This window comes from Hippichthys cyanospilos, chromosome 15 (assembly GCF_059441005.1).
Source record: "Hippichthys cyanospilos isolate Australia breed blue-spotted pipefish chromosome 15, RoL_Hcya_1.0, whole genome shotgun sequence".
Classification (NCBI taxonomy): domain Eukaryota; kingdom Metazoa; phylum Chordata; class Actinopteri; order Syngnathiformes; family Syngnathidae; genus Hippichthys; species Hippichthys cyanospilos.
In genome coordinates, this window is record NC_142383.1 from 11,989,872 (window position 1) to 12,016,332 (window position 26,461).

Below are 26,461 nucleotides of genomic sequence, written 5' to 3' on the forward strand. Positions count from 1 at the left end.
TGAAGAGAAAGACAATCATTAGATGACAATGTGAGCCATACATGAGGGTAATTGTTCAAAAAAACAATAATGGTGCTTTCACACGAGCGCCCTGCAATTCAATCGGACGTCATAAATGACGTGCAACGGAGGAGTCCTCGCTTGAGCATGAAAGCAGTTAGCATGTTAGCTTTAGCTTTACGGATGAGATAACAGTGTTAAGAGGTTGAGATTGTTGCTCTGGTTCAACAGTGCTTGTCAAGTTGATTAAGTATTGCTTTTTTAAATGTTTTTTGTTATTTTAAAAGAGGATGCAATTTTTGGCATACATATACAATTTTTATAATGCTCTTATTTATAGTCACTGCTGCACTCGGCATTCACCATCCACAATAAAAAAAAAATCCATGAGGCAAATTTTGAATGAATTGATTCTAAAAAATGCAAATTTACACATATTTGTGAGCCCCTTAACTTTACAAGATTTGAAATTTGCATCAAGCATCAATAAAACTGACAGCCTTGTGTCAATATTATTGCTCTTAAAATGCCAAGTCATTATAACACCACATATGAGTATGTTTTTACAAACTATTCAGGGCAAGGCTTTCGGGAATGTCTTGGAAAAAAAAATATATAAACAACTGCATTACAGTTTACACATTCAGTTTTAGTTCTGAGCTTCATGGCAGAATACAGCAGCAATAAATCCTTAGTGTATTCTGGAAAGTGAATACATAATTTAAAAATCTTACAGGCGGTGAATACAATGAAGAATGTATTGTCACTTGAGCAGATGAGAATATGTACAAAATTTTGCTCCTCCGAACACTAAAATACAAGACGTCCCCGTAGTGTAAAATTCCTGAATTAATATTCTCTCGCAAGTTAAATTAAGCTACTTAGTTAACGATAAAAGAAATTACAAAAAAAAAAAATCGTAATCGCACCAATAGAGCTGTGCCCCTTGGCCGTGGGAGGGGATGGCCGACAGAGCGCTATCAAGTGAGGCTGTGTGAAATCTTTCCTATTTCATGCTTTATTAGACAATAACATCGTAAAAGAACAGACTAAGTATAATGGCCGTAATCTGTTCCCACTAAGTAGATGATGAACAACTCGATACCTAACATTAAATACCACTAACACACTTAGAATGGGATTGCACATCACTCTTTGATAGCACAATTAAGAAATATCCTTCATCATAAGTGAAAAAACAATACTACTATTTTAGGTAAAAATTCTTCACATACATTGCAGTACTGCAAAGGAAGAGAATATTGAATTTGCTATCAAAAGAGCCTTTCAGTTGTTTTTTTTTAAGACAATACATGTTTTAAATATACATCTTTTGACACCAGAGCGATTACTTTTCTCACTCTTTAAACGGAACTTTAAAGTTCCTCATTCAAACCGATATTACTTACTAATAATGTCCTTTTTTATTTTTTTTTCCAAGTAATTAATTAAGCACTAAAGTAGTAGATGACTTTATTACTTAAGTAACTAAGGTAACTGATTACTTTAGGCACTTACTTTAGGTATTTACATGCTAATCAATAACTTGAGGCAATCCAGCACTAAATTAATCAAATACTTTTTGTATTTAAGCGTTGAAGCAGTGGTGTCCAAAATATAGCCCGGGGGCCATTTATGGTCCACCATCCATATTTTGCGGCCAGCAGCGTATACTAAAAATACATTTTGACATGACCTGAAATGCAATTTATATACAAGTAATGACATTATGTCATGGTAGACAGCATGAGAGGTGTACAAAAAATAAATAAATACAATAAAAATATTTTTCCTTATCAACTTTGACAGAGCAGCAAAAAATTGCAGAATTATGGGAACTTGGAATATAGCATCCTTTTGTTCTGATAACCATGTATTCAATAAAAATCTTTGATGAATATATACTGTAGATTTATACAGAAGTCCCGATGGTTTGTACAGCTACTATCCATTTTGTAACTGATGACGGTTCGACGAGCTTGACTGTGGTGCACCTAGGGGCTTTGAAATTTTAGGTACCAACCGCATCATTTCTCTCTTGAATCCTCAAACCTCCTGGCGTGAGTACATTTACATTCATATGGTCACAGGATGAGAATAAATCCTCCCGTCTTATTTCCACAGACACGATTCTGTCGGCGCATTAAGATCTTTATACCTCCCGCTGCCTTGAAATGGTGTTCATCCCATGCCGCGTTTTCTGCAGATAGTTGTACAGCATGACTCTTTAAACCTTGCTTTACAGCCAGGTAAAATGGATGCCGATTAAGCTAACACTGCCGCTAATATTCATTGGTGTAGCGTGCTCGCTTCCACCTCGAATCTGCATTTTTTATATATAATAAAAAAACTGAAATGAAATGTATACACTCAGTACAAAAGAAAATATTATGGTTAATATGATTGGCTGCTGCATCCTCTCATTGTGTATCATACGGTACGATACACAATGAGAGGAGGCTCCCGCCGCACATTGCAGTTGCATTTGAGTTTTAACATTATGCAATATGGCCAAAACGGTTATTAGCGCATACCTACTTCCAACACATTAATAATGAAATAATGTTTGGCAACCTGTTCAAGTTCGAACGTGGGACATTTTCAAAAACCGTGTGAAGAAATAACAACTTGACCCAAATTCTTGAGTCATGTGCTTTTTTTGGTTCCCAGGGGGTGCTACCGGGTGAGTTTTGGGTACCACTAAAAATACATTCATCAGGATACACAAGATCGAGCGGATGAATATACAGTGATTCCAAGTGTCCGAAATATACCGTGTTCTCCGTGTATGTTTTCAGTATTTAAAAAAAACCTCTCTGGCAATTACTTTCACAATGAGAAGCAGTGATACACCAAGGGCACACATCCAGCAGGAAGTATGCCACGTTGGTATCCAAATAGTGCTTTCCTTGCTCCTTTGAGGACCGTTGTTAGATGTCGGCAGGGTCTTTCAATGCCATCCAAAGGACGGCCAAATTATCTGCAAACCTGCAGGACACCTAGATGGAGGTCATCTAACTGAAAATCGCATCCACGAGTACAGATCAGGGGGTAATAAAATGTGGCTGCAGGATGGCACAATATATATATATATATATATATATATATATATATATATATATAAAAAACCTGTTAACTCATATGTTCTGCCTTTGAACCTCTAGCTTTGCAACCAAACATAGAGGAAGGAGCACACAGCATGAGCACACTGACAGACAAAGATAGCGGTTTATGTAGTTTTACTTAAAAAAGAATTTTGATGGCACATTGGTATAACGGAAAAAAAAAAGGTGCAAAGCCAAGATCAAATATCTCTGGCGTACCACAGGAGCTTGCAAACACTGCTAAAGTGACTAAACCTCTAAGTGAGAAGTTTTGAAAATTGCTTCTTTGTGAAGACTACAAGAAAAAATGTTATAAGGATGAGTCCGATTCAGTGATGTTGTTTCAGTAGTTGTCTTTCATAGAAGACAAATAGTATTCAAATACCTAAGAAAGCTATCAAAGCAGCTTTTGAAACAATTAAAGACTTTACGTCAATTCTAAGATTTTACCCGAATCATCTTTCGCAAGCTTTGTAAAAATAGTTGTTGAAGAATGTGATTATCGTATTTTCCGCACCATAAGGCGAACCTAAAAGCCTTCAATTTTTTCAGGAGCTGACAGTGCGCTTTATGTTCCGGTGCACCTTATATAGCAAATAAACGCGAAGTTTTCATTTTTGCGGAACGAAGAAATAAAATATCTTAGTCACCATATAAATTGTGCCATTTTTACTCCTGTATATCAGATATAAATGTATTTTTTCCTATTGAAATTTTTATAAGACACTGTTTGAAATTTTGATATGCTTTAAAGTATATGCTCCAGTTTTGAAGCAATTTCTATGGGGACAATGTGCAAAAACGTTTATACAGTTTTTGTAAAAGAAAGCACGATTTTATAAAATTAATCCAGAAACAGTTTTTAAACGAACAAAACAACATATATTAAGGTTTTTGATTGCAATTTGATTAAAAAGATTTTAGTTCAACAGAATCATAGTTGGAGCCATAACTGTAGCTTCTATTCTATGCGCCTTATAATCCGGTGCGCCTTATATATGGAAAAAAATGGGCCATTTGCTGAAGGTACGCCTTATAATCCGGTGTGCCTTATAGTGCGGAAACTATGGTAATTTGGGAAAACTGTTTTTCCTGAACATTATACGTATTTACGTTTTATACCATAATGACATCTTTTTTCATATTTGTTTCAATGTTTTTACCTAACTAGGTAAGAGTGTATAAACAGCCCTTCTGCACCCCATTTTGCTTTAACCAAGAATTAGTTTACTTCCACCCAATCGACCTTACTCTTAATTACGCCCAATGCCCAACACACAAACAAAAAACTATGACCACAAAGTTTTCAACATTTTCATCTTCGAAATCAGTCTGTTTGAGAACATTAAACAGCCCACTTAATCAAGCACGCTTCTGTAAATATTGATCCATCGATTCTCTCTGTTTGCTGTTTTTTTTTTTTTTTTCCCCCCCAGCTCCCGTTTACATCCCGAGGCCAGATTTGATATGCGTTTCACAAAACAGCCTGGCGGCATGTTGTAAATAATGGCCATCTTGTGCTGTTTGCAGATTACAGCTTTTTGCAGAGTGGATTAGCAAAGACGAGAGGAGACGGCGAAGAAAAAGTGGAAGCTGCACTCAGTGGATCGCGTTGAATAAAAAATAAAGGAGGGAGGATGTCTGCTTCAGGAAATCAAGCAGACAGGACAAGGGAGGGCTTGTTTCCTCCGTCGCCTGTCTTAAAGCGGCCCTATTCATGAGGCGTCTCCTCCTCCATTCAGGTTCATTCAAGGGGATTCAATTTCCATTCTGGTCCCGTCACTCGCTTTGTCAATCAATTCCCATCTTCTCCCCCTGTGTGCCCGCCTAAAAGTGTCCCTCTTTATTCCAAAAAACTTCATCAGAATTGCCTGACTTGTTCTCCCTATTTGAATTCTGAATCCCAGCCGGGAGAAAGATGAATGGAGACTGAGTTCTTTTGGGGGATACAGGCGAGATACCAGGGATGCCGGAACACTGGCTCCGCCCCTGTTTTGAGGCCAAATGATTCCATATTTTGAGGTTCCTTCCTCAATCTTGCTCCATATTACACAGGAGTGACGGTGGACATAAGCTCCCCAGATGGGCTTGGTCTGTGTGTGTGTGTGTATATATATATATATATATATATATATATATATATATGGTTTAAGGCAGCCATTTTAGACATTTTTTGGAAGAAAACTGAATATTAAGTGCTAATATTTTATCTTGATGCTAAATCGGTAACACTGTGAATGTTTTTTTTCGTCATTTCCCGTGGACAATGGAGAATTTTCCTTTGACAACAAAGGCACTAGAAACTGCCAATTTGCATCATTTTGCCCAATTGTACGGCGGCTGACGGTGCAAACACAGGAAGGAGGCTAACAAACAAGCAAAATGCAAAAAAAAAAAAAAAAAAAAAACAGGCAAAAAGGATGATTACAAAAAAGGAAATACATTTATAACAAAATAAATAGCAAAGAAACAAAACGTATTCTGTCCTACCCTTTGATCTTTACATCACATCAAAATGAAAGCATTGAAAGGAAGCTGAAATTTTACCCAGATGGCGACTTGTTTAAGTTACCACTTAATTATCACATTACCAAGAATGTGCCATACCTTAGATAAAATACTGCAAGAATGATGTGGAAGAAAAGTACCCATAAGAGATCAATATTGCACGGGGGTTAAAAGAAAAAAAAGAGAAAAAATGCAATCACAAAAAATGACAGGCAATTCTTTTGTTCATATTGTTTTTAAAAGAAAAAAAGAGTAAATGCAATCACAAAAATGACAGGCAATTCCATTGTTAATATTGTTTTTTGTTTATTTTTTAACAGCTTTTTTTTTGGTTTCGCTATTTTCATCAGTTTGAATCTTGGTGTGTGTTTATGTTTACAGTTTTGAGTTTGCTTTGATTTTGTTTTTGTGATTGCATGTAAGTTTTTAGCAGAATTTTACTTTCAATGCGTTTCCATTTTTGTATGCGTGTGTTTTAATCATAGTGTGATTATTTTTGTCATTTTGCACAAAAATAACAGGCGGTTGTCGCCTGAAAGTTTGCTTTTATTTTATATTTGTGATTGTGTATCTGTTTTTTGGCAACGGTTTTCTTTTGATATATTTTCTCTGTTTGCAGGTTAATTAATCTCAATGTGTTTTTTGTAATGTTGTTCTCTTTTTTTAGTGTTTGCTTAATTGATTATCTTTTGCGATTTTTATTTGTTTGTCTTTCGATGTTTTAATCTTGATGTGCTTTTTTTAACCACTTGTTTTGTGAAGTTTTGTGTCCATTTCATTTTTTTTTTATTGCTCTGTTCTTTTGCTATATTTTACCAACGTGTTTGCATTTTTTCCAATTGTTTTTTGCCTCATTTCTGTGCTTGTAACATTCTGCCCGTTGGAGTGTTTGCCCCCTTTAGCCAACGTACATTTGCTGCCAAATGTGAAGCACGGAGAAAACACTTAAGTGTTAATCCATGTGTACATATAGAGCAGGGCTCACCTACATTTTTCAAACTGAGGAACTAGGAAGTCTGTCATTTTGGTTTCAAGTGGCCATTGTGCAATCATTTTCTCAATTCAAATTTTCTAAAATTAACTTCTAACCATGATTGAAGCACATACAGCATAGGTAACCAACCCAGTACACGAGGGCCACTATCTGCGTGTTTTTGATGTTTCTGTCCACCAACACATCTGATTTAATTGATTAGCTCATCAGCATGTTCAGCTGATCATTTGGTTATTTGATCATAAGGTGGGTTGGAGGACAGAAGTACCAAAAATATGCAGCATAGTGGCCCTCAAGGATTGTGTTTGGACACCCCAGAGATAAAGTTGACAAAGGTTTACAATACTGTGAGTCTTTTGACCCAGTATAAACCACTAAAGTCCAAGGTTAATGCGCCAAAAAGTCAGCCTTGCTGATAAAACAAACAAAAAAACAGCATAGCAGCCAGGTAAAACAGCAGCAAGAGCAAAAAGAATAAAAAAAAAGAAAAAACACCAACCAAGATTCAAAAAACTGAACTTCCTGTCATTGGGCAAGCCGCTCAATGAATTGAGCAACCCTGTTGTGCCTGTCTTGCCTCGCAGGGCCAACGGGTTGCTGGGGCTCTAGTAGGAGCTACAGCCAGTAAACACATAGTTTCATTTGCTCCTCCTCACATTCACCCTCTAGAAAATTCCTCACATTGAACATTGAAGGACAATCAACTGAAGGAACGCCTGTTGTCCAATAATTGCAAGACAAAAAAAAAAAAGTCTCAGTGGTACTTCTTGGTGGCAACGTGCCTTTGGAAACACAAAAACATTCGCTCGTCGGCCGACGTAATAACCTCAATGCGTCACCTCTCAAGGGCCCAGTTGAGGGGATAACCCAATGAAAATCTGAATTCCGAGAACGATGATCGCACAGTTCGCAGGCGTGTGCGGAAAGGCGTGGTAATGGTCTGCCACTTGCAATTGCCGGGAAGAAACAGCTCGAGGACCAGCCGTGGCTAACTTCATTTGTACTGGATTCCATATCCCACCGACCCCCCCCCCATCACAGTCTCTAGACATGGTCGCTATTTAAAAAAAAAATGGCTGTGATGGCACCCTGACCTTCACAAAACATGGCTGAGCAAGCAGCACACTTGATAATTAAATTCCCCTGGCTGGTCAGCAACCAATCAGCTCAGCTCAGAGATCAATGGCCGATTTTAAAGAGCAAACTAATTCACTAATGGTCACAGTTATTCCAATTTACCTGGCAGCAGACTTATTACAAAAAGAGAAGAGAGAGGGAGGTATCCACTGCTAAGTTTTGGCCATGAATGCGTCGCTGCAAGGCTTATAAGATTGTTGCCCCCCCCCCCCCTACCAGCGACGGCACACAGGCAGTTTATGAGATGGTTCTTAAAGGCGGGAATGTCTCTGTCATAAAGCAAACTAATTAATAAGATTTCAGAGACAGCGTGAGATCAATCGCTTATGGATGCGCTGGAGCTGTGTGTGTGTTTTTTTTTCACTGTTATGCAGATAAATTGGCCACCACAAAGGCAGTAAAATATCGCATGAGGGGAAAAAAAAAAACCTAATTCATTTGCTCCGTGAGAGAACTGGCAGCAAGGGAAATAAAAACATTGCCAAGCTTTAATTATTTTTGTTCCTCAAGTCTATTACTTTAGAACCAGAGCTTGTGAATGAAACAAGCACTCAACGTTACAGTTCTTTTGAGCTGACAATCAGAAATGAAGGTCGAAGGATGCAGCGACTGTGAAGCTTATTGAGTGACTATGGACTGAGTCTAGCACTCATATACCGTATCTTGAAGTATGATGCTTATTAATCATCAATGCACTACTACTACGCATGTAACAGTCATGGAAAATCTACACCAAACACGGAGGTTACACGGTACCGATGGACCTTGTACAATGCTGTTTATACTGGGGAGTGCATACAGAACAGTGATGATGCATTATGACATCAGTGTCTATTGAATTCGTCCTCAAACAAGGAAGCTTGTACATTGATGAGAAATGATGGAATTTCTACAACAAATTATGAAGAAAAAAAAATGTACAATGAATTTTACAGCACAACCATTGATTATGAACATTATAGAGTGACTTTGGTGCTTTCCCACCTAGCCAGTGACTATGGAACTTGCACAACAAATTGGGCTCTCATCCAGAAATTTTGGATTAGAGATGAGACAGCAATTTAGGGGATTTAGACAGGATTTAGCTGTGTGCTAAATTACTGTGTTTGGGACTGCATTGAGCCTCGCTGTATGTTCTGGCAGACTGAGCTGATGCATCTGGTAATTTGGTGACAGAAAGTAGACTGCCTTCAGCATAAAAATGGAGACATGGTTAAAGCATCTGGAAATGTTGTGATAAAATGTAGACTTTAATTTAGATTTGCTAAAACCAGGTGTACCATATAGCCCACATGGCGCAATGCAATTGTGGTAGATTTCAAGGATGTGCAATAATTATCGAACCAAAAATGGTAAAGAAAAAAAAAAGTCACATACTGTAAATTACAGTATGTATATATACAGTATATGTATATATACAGTAATTTAAACAGTAATTCCCTAAATTTTAACACTATTTACTAAGGAGCCAAATTTGATTTCCCCTTCATTGTGTAAACGGAGCAAAACTCAGAGGCAACAAAATGCCTTTTTTTAAGAAAAAGTGAAACCGATTCCTTTATTGCTGTGGTGAGTATCCACAACCCCCTTCGCTAAGGCAGGTAAACAAAGGTATTCTCAATGTTTCAGAAACTCCAATTTTGGCAAAAACCCGATCTCAACAGTGATCTCAACTTGTTTTGAACAGAAATCCAAAGTCCTTTCTGTCCAAGTACAAGACAAAACCGGGTTAAAATGCCTGTGACGCCAAGACGGAAAGTAGTCCTGAGCTTACTATCGAGAGCAAGACAAATCTCAACAACATTACACTACAGCTCATCAGCTATGTCTAAAAGTATAAAAAGGACAGGTACATTTCTCATAGGGTTCTGGGTTTGCGTGATTTGCCAGCAAATCCGTCAGTGTCGCCGCTTCACGCAACTGCGGCTGCCTCACAGATGAAGATTGATCATTTGTCAAGTCACAAATTGGCTTTCAAGTGCTTTCTCTAATTACCCTGTGGTTTTATTGATGAGAAACCACTGACTGTTTTCCTTGGATTTACCTCAGTGGGCACAGGCATGTGTTTTTTTTTTTTGTTTGTTTTTTTTCGTTGTTATTTTATTATGTAGTCACTCGCCAAAAATACATTAAGGGGAAGGACATTAAAGCGAGTCACCCTGACAGATTGCAGTCATCTGTTCTGCTGGAATAATGTATGATGGGAATGTGCGCGAGCAGATTCCTTTCCCTTAGCGGAGTCCAATAATGCAGCGAGAAGAGCCCCCGACACGATTCCAAGCGGCTCCGAGGTTGTCGATGACAGGTGCTCGCTGTGTGACTCCTCCGTGCTCATGCATGTAAATGTCAAGCGATGTTATCTACTCTAAGCTAGCACACTGACCCAAAAGGTGCTCACCGAGGGAAAGCATGATCACAATGATGTTATCACACAATAAGAGCATGATAATACACTGAAAAAAAACCTACAATACAATGAGGGATACAGTATCTTGCATCATTCAAGGTCTACGTCAGTAAAAGCGAGAAAACACAACTGGCCTCAAACGCACCAATGCCTTAAAACTAGCGCGTATCTGTACGGCTTACGTCAATAGAAATATAGTAGTCACAAAGTTGAATTTATTCATACAAGTAATTCACTCTCAATAGGTTATATCTTATTGACGTTTTTGAGAAAAAATAACAGTAAGTTAAAGAAATCACTTGCGCTCAGGTAAATAATCACGGCTCAGCTTGGGAGCATCACATGGCCAAACCGAGAAAACAGCTGAGCCACAATTGGTCATTACCTGAGCTTGTCATTTTCAGGTGACAGGAAGTGGCAAAAAATGTTTCAATATACTATAATAATTGTACGTCAAAAATAACGAGGTGATCAAATTATGTATATTCCAAAAAAATAACCATTTTACTGCTGAAGAATGGGTTGCATCCTTACAAAATCTCTGACCGTTAGCCACGGTTTTCCGCATAAATCGAGAGGTAGGGAAATTCACTCGAGGTGTTGCACACCATGGACTCAATAGCTCGGGAATCTCGCCTGGTTATCAGCATGCATTTACTAAACAAGGGCGAGGGAAGTTGAGTCGGCGCTACTTCACAAGTTCACAACGTCCAGAAGGACACAACAAGACTATTGCACTGTTTATCGGCATCGGGTAAATACCTCCAGCGTGTATTAAGCGGGCCCCCATTAAGACTCAGCTCACCTCAGCTCCCATTAACACTTTAGCATTATTACCGGACGAATAAGACAGCCGTTTCCAAGGTATGTCCCCATTGCGACTGATCCGTCACCCTTGGTTGGTGTCATAATGTATTCATGTCTCACTGCGGGTGTCGCCTCGTTGGCTGCGATGAAAGCGTTGCGAGGCGACTGTGAAGATTGCAGCTGAAGTGAGGAAAGCTGTTCACAGAAAAAAAGAGCATCACCTTATCAGGGTGAGGCCGTGTTTTGCCCGTCCTATTCCTGTAACCGGGAGAGGGAATAAATACGTGTCGTTTTGTCATTCCTGGGGTTTTATCGGGAAATGACGCCAAATCATGTCTTTGCCCCCGCCGACTCATCTCTTCCCGCTTTTACCGACAGATGTTCATATATCACAAGGAACTGTATGAAATGAAAATAAAGGGGAAGAAAATGGAGAACAGCTGCTGCCTTCTCGAGGGAGGCGACCGGTCGCATAATGTGCGGAGAGGTTTTTGTCCAGCTGCGGCGGGTTTATTTTTGCACTTGCTCTGATGAGGTGCCATCCCTGAATCTAGCGACCTCATTTCTTCCCAATTTGCTGTTTACTTTCCAATTCGCCCGCCTGACGAATTACTAATGAGCAGACTTGAGAGGCCGACGGTTTCCCGGGCGAGCGAAGGAAATGAAGTGTTAAGCGTGTGTCCTGCCCGCTTTCACTCTTCCTGCATTCAAAGTCGTACATTTTGCGGAAATGAGAGGGAATGGGAAGAACAAGCGTAGGGGCTCGGAGGGTTCCGTAAGTCGGCTAAATCTGCCGAGACGCATGGCAGATGCTTCCATCCCAGTGACTCCCATCTCAATTCCTTTCAGATTAAGAACTGCGAAGCGAAACCGCGCCGTACTACCAGTGCTTTGTGTCACCAATATCAATATCGTAAAGGCTGTTTTCAACTGTGCCGGGCTCAATGGCAATCACAGAAGGTACCAAACTATCTGCTGCCAACAGGCGTATGGAAGCCAACTTTGGAATCAAACAGATGTGCCATGTCAGCTCTGTTAAATATTGTGACACTTTGTCTGCTGCCAATGACTTCAACCACAACAAGAAGGGCGCACAGTAAACAGAGGACATCCAACATGTGTTGCATCTCTATTAGAATGATACTTTTTGGCCACAAATAATTTGCTGCCAAGAATAACACATTAGTTTGTGAAAGTTAGTCAACAATTGCACCATCTGAAGGGTTGCAAGCTCCAAAACAGAACAGGAGAATCTTGTCCATCCTTTTATCTGCAATCCATTTGATTGTTGTATTTTTGTTTTTCATCAGCCTGCGTCACATACCAAACTCGGAAAACCGGTGAGCTGTAATTGGTCATTACCTGAGCCCTAACCCTGACGTTTTTATTACAGCCAGCCAGCAGCATTTTTGGCCTGAATGCTAACTCTCGCAGCTAAATAACCAGCAAAGCTAACTGTCCTGGGACCTTATAAGCAATGTAAGTACAAAGATATCCGATAGAAAAACTGTGTCGGGTCCCTGATCTGGCACATCAAGATGTAGGGGGTGTGGCCATATTCCCCATTTCTAAGGGGCATTTTGGAAGATTTTTTATTTCTTTTTTTGATTGTGTCCCAAAAAAAATGGATGAAATTAAAAAAAACAAGCTGAGATATCGCCGGTTTAAAAAAATACTAAAAAAAAACAACAGATTAGTTAAAAATGGACCATCCAAGCCAGACTAGTAGGGGTGGCTTGGCTCATATATGTTTGCAGTCTTCAAAACTGATGACAGTGACACAAATGAAAATAAGAAAAAAAGCATCTATAAAAACTATAAATATGGATAATGTAATATAAGATAATGTATGACGTTGGAATTGATCACCCAGCATGCCCTGACAGACTCTCATTTTAAAAGCTCAGAATAAATGGGAGGAAGAAGCTGCCTCATAATGAGAGAGCAGCGGCGGCCTAATTATAAATACAGGTCATGTTTTCCCCCTCTCATGATTTTTCGATAAAATGGCTCTGAGCAGCGAACGGAACAGAATTACAAAACTAAATTGTCTATCAAGACGTTTGGCGATTCCGACTGGTCTAACCTTTTATGAAGCAAACACACACCGGAGAGAGAATAGAACAATCATATATGAGCTGTTTTTTTTTGTGTTTTTTTTTCCCCTCAAGGTAGGTAGAGAAGCCAAAAATGTGTCTCAAATAATGATCGCGGTAGTTTCGATTAATATGTTTCAAGATGCTCTGTTTGTCTAGTGAAATTGAGTCAAATGTCACGTGAAACCGAGTGAAACAGAGTCATGTGACAGGAAGTCTAACTCATCAAAATACATCGTCCAAGCAATAACTTGAAATTGTAGCAAGCAGAGTGTAATCCAGTGTAACACTACAAGTAGTATTTCTTCTTGAGAAAACTATTCAAGTAAAATTCAAAACTATTTAGTATTAAAACAACTTCAAAAAGTTGAAGTGGTTTAGAATATGTGCTTTGTTTACTTAGGGAATTATAGTACATCGTAGCCAATTCCTACCTTATTATGTGCTGATTAATTGGTTTAAAAAAGTGAGTGCGTCTTGAAATAACCCCGGGCCGTAGAAATGATAAGATTATAAAATTGAATTCATTAACAATAAAGCATTCTGTGTGGCTCCACTAATTGAAATATGCAATTTTGATTATACTGTTTGTGGAAAACAAATTAAGGTCCGTTTTTATCTATCTCAGGGGGCAGCCATTTTGCTATTTGCTGTCAGCTCAAAATCACATCACATAGGTAACGACCAATCAAGGGTCACGCATTTGTTGCATTTGTTGGCATTACTTGAGCTTCGAGCACATTTTTCAAAACACTATAATTCGCCAATGTGCCTAATTTAATTCATATGCGTATATTTTTCTGTTGAAAATATATTTAAAATATATTATGCAAGATTTAGACCATTTTTCATTCAAAAGGAATAAATTATATGATTATAAATTTCAAAAACTTGCAAATAAATGTGTTCTTAACAACCAACAGTATGTTTTAAATATAATTGTAGGTCTAGTTATCATTAAATGATATTACATGGGTGGTGGCACGACTCCAGAGGCTGCCATGTCTGTTATAGCTACAAACAATGGGAAATGCAGCACCTGCTGTCTAAATCTTACACATTGTCCCTTTAAAGTTGGGTCAAATTGATCCATTGTAGCTGAGTTGTAGTTGAGGTATTTTTAATATGAAAATAGATGACATCAAACACATATCTACACACAACTCAAGTTTCAACCCTAGTTTGGTATTTTGGTTTTATGTTGAAGACATTTTACGTCAAAGGGAGGGCATCGGAAGTCACTAGGAAGCTGAAATTTCAAAGTTCAACATGGCACGACCACTTAGTTATCAAACAACCAGGAGTGTTCCATCCCTTGACCGAAACGCTGCAAGAATGACGTGGAAGTGAATGACCCCAAAATGGTCACAATTCCGCACAAAGGGTAAGAGAAAATAAAAAGTCAAGTTGCCACGGCAGTTCCCTCGGAACTTGAGCACATGGCTAAGGATGTTTCCTGATAGAAAGATTTGTCCACGTATAACAAGACGCGCTGACTCACTGTAAGTAGTTTACTTCTCTACTTGACTGCAAATCGATGTGATAGACGGAACGTAACCTTTTTCTGTGCTGCTCCCATTGTCTCGTTCCCAGATGGTAGCGCAAACAAACCATCTGGCGCGTCACTCTACATGAGCCCGGCAAATATGCGCTCCATTGAGTCTGAGAGGTTGCACAAAACGGACATAGGCGTGTCAATCTAGATTGCGTAGATCCACGTAGTATGGAGAAATCCTTTATTTCTGCACCTTATTTCACTTGCTCTTCCCCATGAGGTTATCCTCAGTGAGAAACGCCCTCTTGATATAGGTTAGAGGAGCCATTTCGAGTGTTAAGATTGGAAATAGAGTGCTCTTGACCTCCTGCCTTTGAAATTCTCCCACCGCCATCGAATTCCTCCTCCCTCGAGTTCTCTTTTTTTTTTTTCTGCAGCACAGAGACTTTTGCCACAGGGCTCGCGGCTTCACTTCTCTCCTCCTTTCTTTCCAAAATGGACGGGGAAACAAGTGCTAGCCTGTCATGTTGCTACAAATAACACTGCGCCATGTTGAAGATGCTCGTACAACATTGCAAATGTAATTTCTCAAAATTTCCCACACTCGCAAAAATGTGAAGGATGATTGAACGTCTGCGACAAACTTGCGATTCTTTTCCAGTAACTTTTAAAGGCAGCCACATTTATATTTAAGCTTCTTAAATTAAACTGGAAAAAGGCTCAACTCTTTATCATTCTCTTGCCAAATCACAGGACTGGTCAACACATCCGCTTCCCTTGCGGAGGTCGTGGATTTGAATCCGGCCCAGAACTTCCTGTGCAGAGTTTGCATGTTCTCCCCGTGCCCCTTTGTGTATTCTCTAGAGCTTCGGTTTCCTCACACATTTCCCAAAATGTGCATGGTAAGTATATTGTACAGCCGAACTTGCCCCTTGATGTGTTTGTGAGTTTGAATGGTTGTTGGTCTACGTGTGCTATGCGATTGGCCAGCACTTTTAGGGTACCCCGGCTGCAGCCCAATGACAATGAGGATTGGCACCAGCAAACCCGCGATTTTTAGCCATTCATTTTTAAGAGTAATATAAGATGAATTTGACATTTTGTTTGGTTGTGTATTATATATACAGTCTAAATCAATATCCTTGGCAAATATAAATATTTTTACGGCGGGACATAAATTATTCACTTTTGGTATTCGTGTCATGCCCATGAATAGTGTATGATTACAGAACGTCCGTCTGTTTTTAGCCACAAAGAAAATATAAATCAATAACTGGAATGTGCTTTCAATGATCTGAAAGTGCAAGATAAAAGTCTTTCAGGATGTAAGATGTTAACTTGTCAGCTATGAGCATTCCCGTAATTCTGCAAACCTAGTCCTGCCTGGCTTTATTTTTAGCACTAACATGATCAAGATTGTTGTGCAGCAAACTGTGCATTTTTTTTTTCTGCTAACGACCGCGCGAATGTGCTGTGTTGCTTTTTCTGCGCCCTACATGGGAGATGTGGCGGCATGCTGAGTGTGCACGTTGCCAGAACACGATACAGCGCCGCTAAGCTTCACCTGGGCCGCTTTCTCTCTGTCATTACCACTAACAACAGTGGCTCCATCAGCGTAGGCTGCACTCACAGCATCTGTGGGAATATAATGCTCTTGAGCTCCTTGTGGACTCATGTCAATGCGCACTGGCCGCCCTCTAAGAATTGATCGTTTGGAATCCGCTAAATCTATAACATGTATGCAGTATGTGAGCATCCATAGGCAATCGGTGAAGCGGCAAAGACGAAACATGCGGTTAACTCTAATTCCAATACCAAAGGAGAATGAAATAATCAAATACTGTCAACATAAACGAGGGTGTTATTTACCTAACTGCAGATGAAGCAAATTGTGGATCAGGAGCAGGGGCCCTTATTAATCTTGTGTTTACAGCTAAATTAAAGAGGACGTTTATGGACTGAACGCAAGTGAAGGCCAAACATGTCGTCCTCGCATAACATAACATCATTTTCAATTCTGTGCAGGCAACTTTTGTGAATACTTCACCGGGGACCAGGCGCATTTTTTAGTAACCTTCATACTACTCGAGCATCGAACTCCGGTCTGCGATGGCTTGCGTTCTGCATGTTTTCCAAATTTTTTCCCTGCAACACATCTGATTCAAATGATCAGATCATTATGAAGTTACTGCAGCGCTAGCTGATGAGCTAATCAATTGAATCAGGTGAGTTGCAAAGAAAAACCTGGTAAACATGCAGGCCCTTGCGGACTGAAGGGTGACAATTTAGGAGAAAGAGGATTAAACAACAACATGATATTATGAATAATAATTATTGTCAGTATTATTATTATTAACATTGTCATTGTTGCCAGTGTCATTGTTATTATTACAGTTGTTAATCGAACAGAATACATTTATTTGCATTCTGTTCTATTCTATTCTGTATTTACTGGAGTAATGGCATTTCAATCTGTAGTTGTTCGAAATGTCTGACTGCATTTGAATGCACCATACGTCTTGTCCTAACGTCAGCAGCAACTGAAGACTTGGAAATCTCATGCTAATCTGAACACAACCATAGGGGAAAAAAAAAAAAAGAAAAAATTCAAAATAAAAGCTTAATGAGGTTATTGCATTGATGCCCATTTATTATTTGGTATGATATTTTTAAGTTGGCCTTTATAGCGTATTAGTGATGTATAAGTCTAACAAAACCTAGAAACTTTTGAACACAAACTGCCGTTCAAATAAACCCATTTGGGACCTGGCGCTTATTATATATATATATATAATATATATATATATATATATATATATATATATATATATATATATATATATATATATATGTGTGTGTGTGTGTGTGTGTGTGTGTGTGTGTGTGTGTGTGTGTGTTATACTGTTGTCAAATCTGACAGAATTCCAAACAATTTCTACTGAGAACCTTTCATCGCAGAGTGCACTTTGAGTGCTAAAATGACATTTTGGCTTTAAATAAAATGGGTTGATTTGTGGGTTTTTTTTTTTTTTTATTCTTAGTTCTGACACTGTGAATCCATTCGTCTCCTCTTTTCTCCAAGGAACAAACAGCATATAGCATGATTGAAATGACTCCACTTGTGTTATATGCTAAAATTAGAAGAAGACTGGCAGGGTGTGCTAGAGGTTCTGTTCATATTGAACAACTTAGTTTTTTTTTGTTTTTTTTTTTTTGTGGAGAAAAGTGCTTGAGTTTCTTGCCTGGTTGAAAATCAAAAGAGATAATGGAACTCACACTCCAGTCTTGACTTTATCGCCGTCGGATGATTTGCAATGCGTAAACATCCCAAAAGCTAAACACAATTCGTTTTTGTCTTGATTGTGTTTTATTATTGTTCAAAGTCAGCCCATGGGGCGAAACATGAAAGCCGTGCAATTTCATGTGAGAACGGTTACATGTTTTTTATACACCGAAGAGGCAATTTTGGAGCAAAATTGAACAATATTACCCGGCTATTACGGTGTATTTCAAAAGAAACTAGAGTTTCCAACTGAATTAAAAGAAATTTTAAGGGCAAATCCAGAGAAACAATACATATATATTCACATTAACCTAAGATTTTTTTTAAGAGCTGCCAGGCAACTTTATTTATGACATGCACCAAGTGTAAAACTTGGAGTCTGCTGGAATGCAGACAAAATGATTCAGTACATAAAGAAAGATCTTAAAAACCGTGCAGGTAACTTTAGTACAACGTACAAAAAATCATTATGGTGTGGTCAAATCAGATGAAGAAAAGTTTAATACCGTTAATATTAGTTCTAGATAAGATTTTGTATTAGATTAGAAAAACTGGGTGAAGCAGCTAACAAATTTACTGAAAGTATGTTGCACAAAAAGATGGCGATTTGTCCCAGTGTTCTCACAAGCTAGGCTCATGACTTATCTAAAATATTACATCGATGCAAGGGTCAAGTTTTTTTAAATGTCAAGTTTTAAGTGGCGTAGCATCAAAAACGTAACTGACAAGTATACTCGCCAATGGCAGTGAATAAGTTGTGTGTAGCAGTTTTTTACTGTTAATTCATGTTTACATTTTGTGGTAGGTGCTGCTGAATTGCTTAGTAACATTGTTAAGATGAATTCAGAAAACTGAGCCTCTATTCCACTGAGTAGTGAAACTGTTCAATGTTCAATGACACAAAAGTTCAACAAATTCTTTCAAGACATTCTTCGGACATTCCAAAGCGGTCGTAATGTGTTTAACTTGTCACAAGGAAATTTTAAACAGGTTTGATTCTGAAGCTATTACAAACACGGGAGCCTCCGGAGAAGTGCCACCCCCCACGCAGTATTATTTTATAACTAGACCTACGATTATATTTCAAACATACTGCTGGTCGTTAAAAACGCATTTATTTTTTGGCATAAGTTTTTGACATTTCTAATCATTCGATTGAATCCTTTTTCATGTAAAACGGTCTAAATCTTACACAGTGTCCCTTTAAGTTCAGACTAAAGTTTGAGATCATTTGTATGGATTTTTTTTTTTTCCTGATGGGAAAAAGAGAAGCATCCATTTGTCTTTTATTTTTGTCCGGCTGTCCAAGGCTCACCTTTGGGATTTTAGAAGAACGTGCCAGAGGTCCCACACATTCCCCTTAAAAATCATTGCACAAGGCCAGTGGGGTTTTGAAGTCATATAATTGCACTCAACTTTTATCCTTTGTCAACTTCCATTTCTCCTTCAGGCTCATGTATCCCCCAACACATTCCATCTCTGTCACCCCAATTTCCCCTGCAATACAATTCAAACACTTTGGACTTGTAATAGGTGTGCTACATGATGACCATGTGTCAAGATTAAAGAATGGCTACTCCGCTTCCTGACAGGAGAAAATAGCGTTCCTATAATTACTGATAAAACCAGCACACTTCCTCCTTCCTCCCCGTCCGCCTGGCCTCTGTGTCAGTGTGCAGGGCTGAGTGATTTAAGCCGAAAATGGTCCTAGCCGGCTACTTCCTTGGCAGTGCTGATATTGCAGTTTAGTTGAGGGAATTCAGGGCCAATTGACCGGCTTTTATTCACCTTCCAATTGCCGACTCTTTTGAAGTGAGGCCGCGCCGTACCCGAGCCGGGCCGCCTCTCGCAAAAAGCAGCTCGCGCCGCGACAAATCTCGCCGACACTACACCCCTCTGAACATTCGGGAACAGCCCTGCCTCGACATCCTGACACTGTTGTATAACCGGTAGTGGCTGCACAACAAAGCGCAGTGGGTCTTTTCTCTTTTTTTTTTTTTCCATCTTTATGCTGAGTGCTGCACGTGCGCGATGCTTTGCCAAGACCGGAGCCCTGTGATTGTTTTTTAGTTGCCTCAGCAGCCGCGGATGGAACTCCAAGGTGAATGCTGTCCGACAGCATGAGGTGCTTGCACTGCGACAAACCTCAAGAGGCTTTCAACAAAAAAACACTGTATAACAAGCTACCTATTGAGAGACTTGTTATTCATTCATCAATGAGCTTCTCATGGCTAATACTTGGGGCAGCACAGTAGACGAGTCTTTCAGGGTTTAAATTATTTTCCCTTGAGCTTTTGTGAGTTTTCTAGTGATGGCAGCGCGGAGGAATAGTGGTTAGCGTGCACGCCTCACAGTTCAGAGTTCAATCGCATCTCGCTTCGGTTTAATTGTATGGAGTTTGCATGCTCTGGTGGGTTTTACCTAGGCTTCCTCCCACATTCTAAAATCATGCATGGTAGGTGTATTGAATGCTCTAAATTGTCATTAGGTGCGATTGGGTGCATGAATGGTTGTTTGTCCCTGTGGCAACCAATGGATGGATGGATTTTGATGCACCACAAAAGCTTCATGAAGCACTAGTGATATTTGATTCCTCTAGAAGGCATTGTAGGTTCAAAAAAGGAGGGGTAATTTACTTCATTTCCACTGTAGTAGTGTTTATTTTTAAACCAAGCGTATCACCTAGAGGAGTAAAAAAAAAAAAAATTCCCATCACTACTATTTTCCCCCAACCACCAGAATCCAAATATCCTGCCACAATGTAACTATTGTAGAAAACCAATTAGCTCCCGCTAACCTGCGTATAACAACAAGAGAAGCAAAAACAGATAGATGGCTATACCTTACTTATCGTGTGTGTACTCTCATTTGGCAAAGAACGATCAATCGAATAAATATCTTCACATGGTCAAAATAATCAGCAAACGACTGATGAACTACATGTTTGCGGTATCTCAATAAGATGTCTGATATGATTTCGCCAGAATACCCCATGGAGTTTATTCCCGTTGTCCATACAGTTTATTTGTTTTAGTTGTGTTCAACTCCTGGGTATGAAAACGGTTCGAGTAAACCAATAAAAGCTGAGCTTGTCAGTCATTATAGATTTGGCTATGTGGCACATGCAGTGCTTAAATCAGCAATTGTTAGCTAATGCTAGCACGCGTTAACATAGTGTTTGATATCTTAGATCAGCTCTGGATACTGTCATATTATATGGCGCGAAAAATTCTCCTTCCTGAGAAGTAACTTGAGTAGACACTAGCTGGCCTTCACTGTTCCAATGCGATGCCTTTAATGTATTGTGGGTTTTGCAGCTTATTATACCACAGTGAACTGTGCTTTTTTGCTATTCACAAATTCCCTAATTTGCATGTATTTTTCCATGGAACCTATCCTTGGCTATTTGCATTTTTGCTCTTTCCGTAGCACCCAAAGATGACACAAGATCCCAGCGGCTGTCAAAATAGCTCAAGCTAACAATTGTTTTTGCTTGACATCTTTACGCATTTCAAAGGCGGCACTCTCAGTTTCTGTGCATGTTTTCAAAAGCAAATGCAAGCCATTGATTCCAAGGCTAATGTGAGATGAATTTAAAATACGACATACCGGTAGTTTTTCGTATATTTGCAGTTGAAATTATAACCATTTTAGGTGGCTGCGTAAATCGGGACATTTCTTGTGTATTTTATTATTCATTGATGTATTTTTCTGCTTTTTGCAGCCGGTCAAATTGTGGGGGTGTATTTTACTTTGAAGTGGAACCAAGGCGAGCAGTCAAGTACAGCTGGCATTAGCATGATAATGTCTACTTCATCTTTCTCATGCATTGCAGTCGCAACTAGCTGAGCCAACATTGCTGTGCCCTGAGCTTTTGTAGAAACATGCTCATTTATTCAGGAGTCGTTGTTGTTTTTCTGCTACTTCCCTAAGAGCCTGTGCAAAGGCATGACTTTGCATTTTTACCAATATGCCGGCTATTTTTGTGTCACTTTATCCAGGCCAGAGCCCACTGCAGCACTTAGTCTCCGTTAGCTGTTTGCTTAGACTCTGAACCAAGAGATGACTGCAGGTTTTTTTTCGATTTTGTGTGCGAATGATCACCTCAAAATTGCACCTCATATAATACACGGAATTAACACTTGCATGGAATCGTCGGTGCTCCATGTGGCGAAAAAAAATTGGACCTCCAGGAAACACGACTGAGGATAGTAGCGGACAACTCAAATTATATTTCCTGTGTGACACTCTAACCTTGGCACAGAGAATGTTCATGGAGAGAAAAAAAGGGAAGAGTTCAGCAGGGGGCCGTTTTAAATTAAGGGCTCAGTGCGACTTAAAAATGTTTTTATAATCTTGCGTTAAGTCCTGAACCTGTCTCGTAAATTTGCCGCACCACATTTATAATTCATTGCAGTCCGCAATTTCTCCATCCCCAGCCTCAAGTTCTATAGCTAAATATTCAAGGCTGAATCCTTTTTTCGCAGAAGCCATGCTGATGGCTGACCTCACCCTCGTGTAAGTAAACCAACTTTTATCGTTCGGTTTTAAATTATGTAGATGGAGCGCATATTTCTTGTCCTCATTAGGGTTGTGTGTGAGCTGGAGTCCAACCCGGCTGACTTTGGGCAAGAGGCATGGTGGATGGACAAATTGACAGTCTTTAGTTTACTTGACTGAAAAATGGTCACGACCAATTCAACATATTTACAATACAATCGAGACTACCAAGTAAACTGGACCAGTCAAAAAAAAGGAAACTAATTCAAATTCAAATGCAGTCATTAAGAGATCAAGAATTCCAAGCTAGTCACAATTGACATTACGCAGCAGTGAAGTGAGGAAAAGCAAAGCTAGGAAAAAGATGTTCGTTTTGAAGAATCGAAATGACGAAATCTGTTTTAACTGTTTTTTTTTTCTTACCAAATAATTCCATCAATATTTTTTCGTAGTGTCAATGGCTTAATTACATTCTAAAAACAGCAAAAAATAACCACAGGTATGAAAAAACAAATGAGTTAAAAAAGTGATGACACAATATATAGAATGAAATATAATAATAATGAATATAATTGACCCAACTTTGTAAATATTTTTCTTCAAAACACCCCCCCAAAATTAGCCATTTTGTCCAAGACAACCTAAAAAATTGCATTTTGTGGAAGACAACCCAGAAAAATAGGTCGAAAAACACCAATTATTGGGTCGTTTTTCACACAAATAAAATATATATATATATATATATATATATATATATATATATATATATATATAATATTTTAACCCCAATGTAAATCTATAATGTAGGACAATATGGAAAAACTGAAGGTGTTTCCAAACTTTTGACTGGTACTGCATTTTTTTTAATTATTGTTTTTTTTTATGTTAGGCATGTAATTTTTTTCCACATTTCATAATCATGCTATATCCATGGTTGAATAGTTTAAATCATCATCTAAATAATAATAATTTTTGTAGCTTTCAATTAAAGTCCTCACCCTGAAGCAAGTCTTGTTTAAATGCAATAATGCCAGAGCCCTCAGGTGATGTTTGCCTTCCAAACACGTCCTGTTAACATTTACATGCAAAATAAAAAAAAAAAAAACTAACATGAGTGGAGCTAAATGAGCAGAAACAAACGGGTGTCCATTGTCAAGTCTTTTTTCCTCGTTAATGATTGATTCCTAAAAGCAAAATTCACACCAAATGATAAAGTTAAAATAAAAGTAGAGATGTATGAGAAAATGTGGTCGCTATCACCATAGCAACAGGCAAGGCAGTAACATTTGCTGAACACAAATGTGCATTAATTGCTATGCAATCAATGCTCCCCGCAGGTTAGCTGTGACAGGATGTAGTTACTGAGCTCCAAAGTTCAATTCCAGATGTGCTAAAGGCGCGCCCATTGAGAGAAACACTCACGGAAATAACACATTTCACTGTCATTTAATGTGCGCTGTAGCAGTTTTTTGTTTGTTTTTTTTTCCCACCGCAGCCTCTCTCAACATGCACCGAATAAACGACATGAATGCTTGGCGAAGATGTCAATGTGGTAGCGGTGCAGGTGCTTAGCAATAATACACTGAAGAAACAGTGCATGCAACTTGTGGGAAAAAATATAGATATCTATTTTATCGTGAGTGTGTGTGTTAGCAATAAAGCTGGACAAGTAACTTAATCTGTGATCACATAATACATTAAAAAGGTGGAATGTTTGTGTACATTTTGGAATATTTAGCCGGACAATGAGCGCTATTGTCGCTGCATAAACTGTTAAACAATCAGTCAATGAAGGTCATCTAGACAGTTTGTCTAGTAATTGGCCGCTCATGCCGTGCTAGCATGAAACAAGGACCACAACGAGAAGCCCTACTTTTTTTAGCTTTGCGCTAAGCTAGCTAGTATTACAGACATAGCTTGGGTGGAAAAGTTTAATAAAGGCAAAAAAAAAAGAAAAAATTACCCTGAGTTCTGCTGTTTTCCTCAAAGTTGAAATGAATGATTTTAAATTACCGTATTTTCCGCACTATGAGGCACACCTAAAAGCCTTATTTTTTTTAAAAAGCTGATGGTGCGCCTTATAATCAGCTGCGCCTTATATGGATCAATATTGAGATTTGGATTCGTAGATGGGGAATCAACTGATAAAGTAAGCTTTATTTGTTTCTTTCATGTGTTTACAGTTGAACAAGGTTGGACATATTGACATTGAGTTATTATGTTATCGAGAGTTTAGCATTATTATTTGAGTTATTATTGTTATTACTCTGAGTATTACTATATTGTGATTTAAAAAGTTTTAAAATATGTCATCAATTGAGGTTGCGCCTTATAATCCGGTGCGCCTTATATATGGAAAAAGTTTTAAAATATGTCATTAAATGAGGGTGCGCCTTATGAACCGGTGCACCTTATAGTGCGGAAAATACGGTAAAATGAAAACCCTTCTTTAGATTGCTGTGTCTAAGTTAGCACGGTGGCAATTCAGGATTGAATATTTATTGCAATGTTTCTCAAAAGTGAGTACGTTAGCCGTACTAATATACTTTATATAGATACAGTATACGCACCCTCACTATATAATACAGTTATTATTCTTATAACATTTCCACCTGACTTGGTTAAAGCCTCTTCCTCTCTCATCGCCCGCAAACATTAGCGCCTCTTCAGGCTGCCAATAAATCCTCTCCCATTCTCATTTCTGCCTCCCGAGTTGTTCGTTTGGGCTCACGTGTTCACAAGCTGTGACAGATAACGATTTATCTCTGGCACACAACATCCATTTTGGTGTTCCTGGAAATCCCGTTTTAATTTCATAACTGTACAGTTTTTTCTTTTTCTTTTTTTTTAAATGTGCGGAGTTATGAGAGATTATGTGAAATATTAATATGAAGATACTTAGTTGCACAGAGCAGCGCCTGTGAAAATCGAGATATTTATCTTCAGAAGTAGTAGTATATCATCACTGTAATTTATATAATTCAATTCAAGATCACCGGCAAATTACAGCTCCCAAAGTAGGAATTAAAACAACCACACACCTCTCTGGAAACGTTTCATTAAAGGGGGAGAAAAAAAATGATGGAAAGCCTCATGAAGGAAGGATTAATGGCATTATTTTTACATCTCTAATTAATTGGCAAGTGAGTTGATATTACTGAATCATCTGTATAATCAGGGCCAAATTACAACCTCCTTAGTCGTTCTGCATTTGAAATTATGATTGCAACTATGGGCTGTATATAGAATAAATAGTCTCTATTCAATCAAATCTCAAACATGTAAAGGCTTTAGCTTAATAACGAAAGTCTTGTGATCTTATCAAGTTCAGCTGGATAACAATCAAGACCAGAAGGTCTGATGTTAATTCACATTTATTGAATAAGCTTTATCATTTATCTTGATTGGTTGACAGGAACAGAATGATGTTTTCAAATTAAAAGCAAATCTATTGGAACATAAAGCAACTCAATTGAATTGCTGAATTGTGTGATAATGAAAAAGTCGCAGGAATGAAACAGGTGATGTCACACAATCTATCCTACAGCTGCATGCTAAAAACTTTTTTTCCATAATGCCCTGTTTTGTACCCCATACCCTGGGGCACTATGAGAAATAATGCTAATGTTTTAACATTTAACATAAATTGAGACGTGTTTGGCTAGTACGTTTAGTCGTAGTTGCAAATGCGTTTCAACCTGCCTGCAAATATGTTCCAAAATATGTTTAAAAACAAAATATGTTTAAACATTCTTCCAAAAACATTTGAATGTGTATATCTGCAGGCTACGTGCTGAAAGTGTCATGTTTTTTTTTCCATGATGCCATTTTGTATTGACATGCAGGTGCATATCCCGTGGCCATTTATGATTATTATGGAATGGATGGAAACAGAAAAAAACACATGGTGAATTGATCAAATTCCAACTGCCACTGTGGCAAAAATGCTCTCAAAAATCGTTCATCAATAGTTGGAGCTAATTATGTGTTTTATTACTGTTAATTTTGCAGTAACTGGCATGTTCAAGTTACTTGTTGGATATTATTTTGGCGACAATTTTGAAATTCCAGACTACTTCCTATACAACTTTTAAAGGTGATTAAGCATATCCAATAATGCATTCAGTACT

The 26,461-nt window shown here is 38.5% G+C and overlaps 1 protein-coding gene across 2 annotated transcripts in view; it reads right to left on the bottom strand.

Annotated features, from left to right (window-relative positions):
* brinp1 (BMP/retinoic acid inducible neural specific 1) overlaps positions 1–26,461 on the bottom strand; it is a 126,325-nt gene that overhangs the window by 95,424 nt on the left and 4,440 nt on the right. The gene's annotated exons all lie outside the window — the stretch shown is intronic.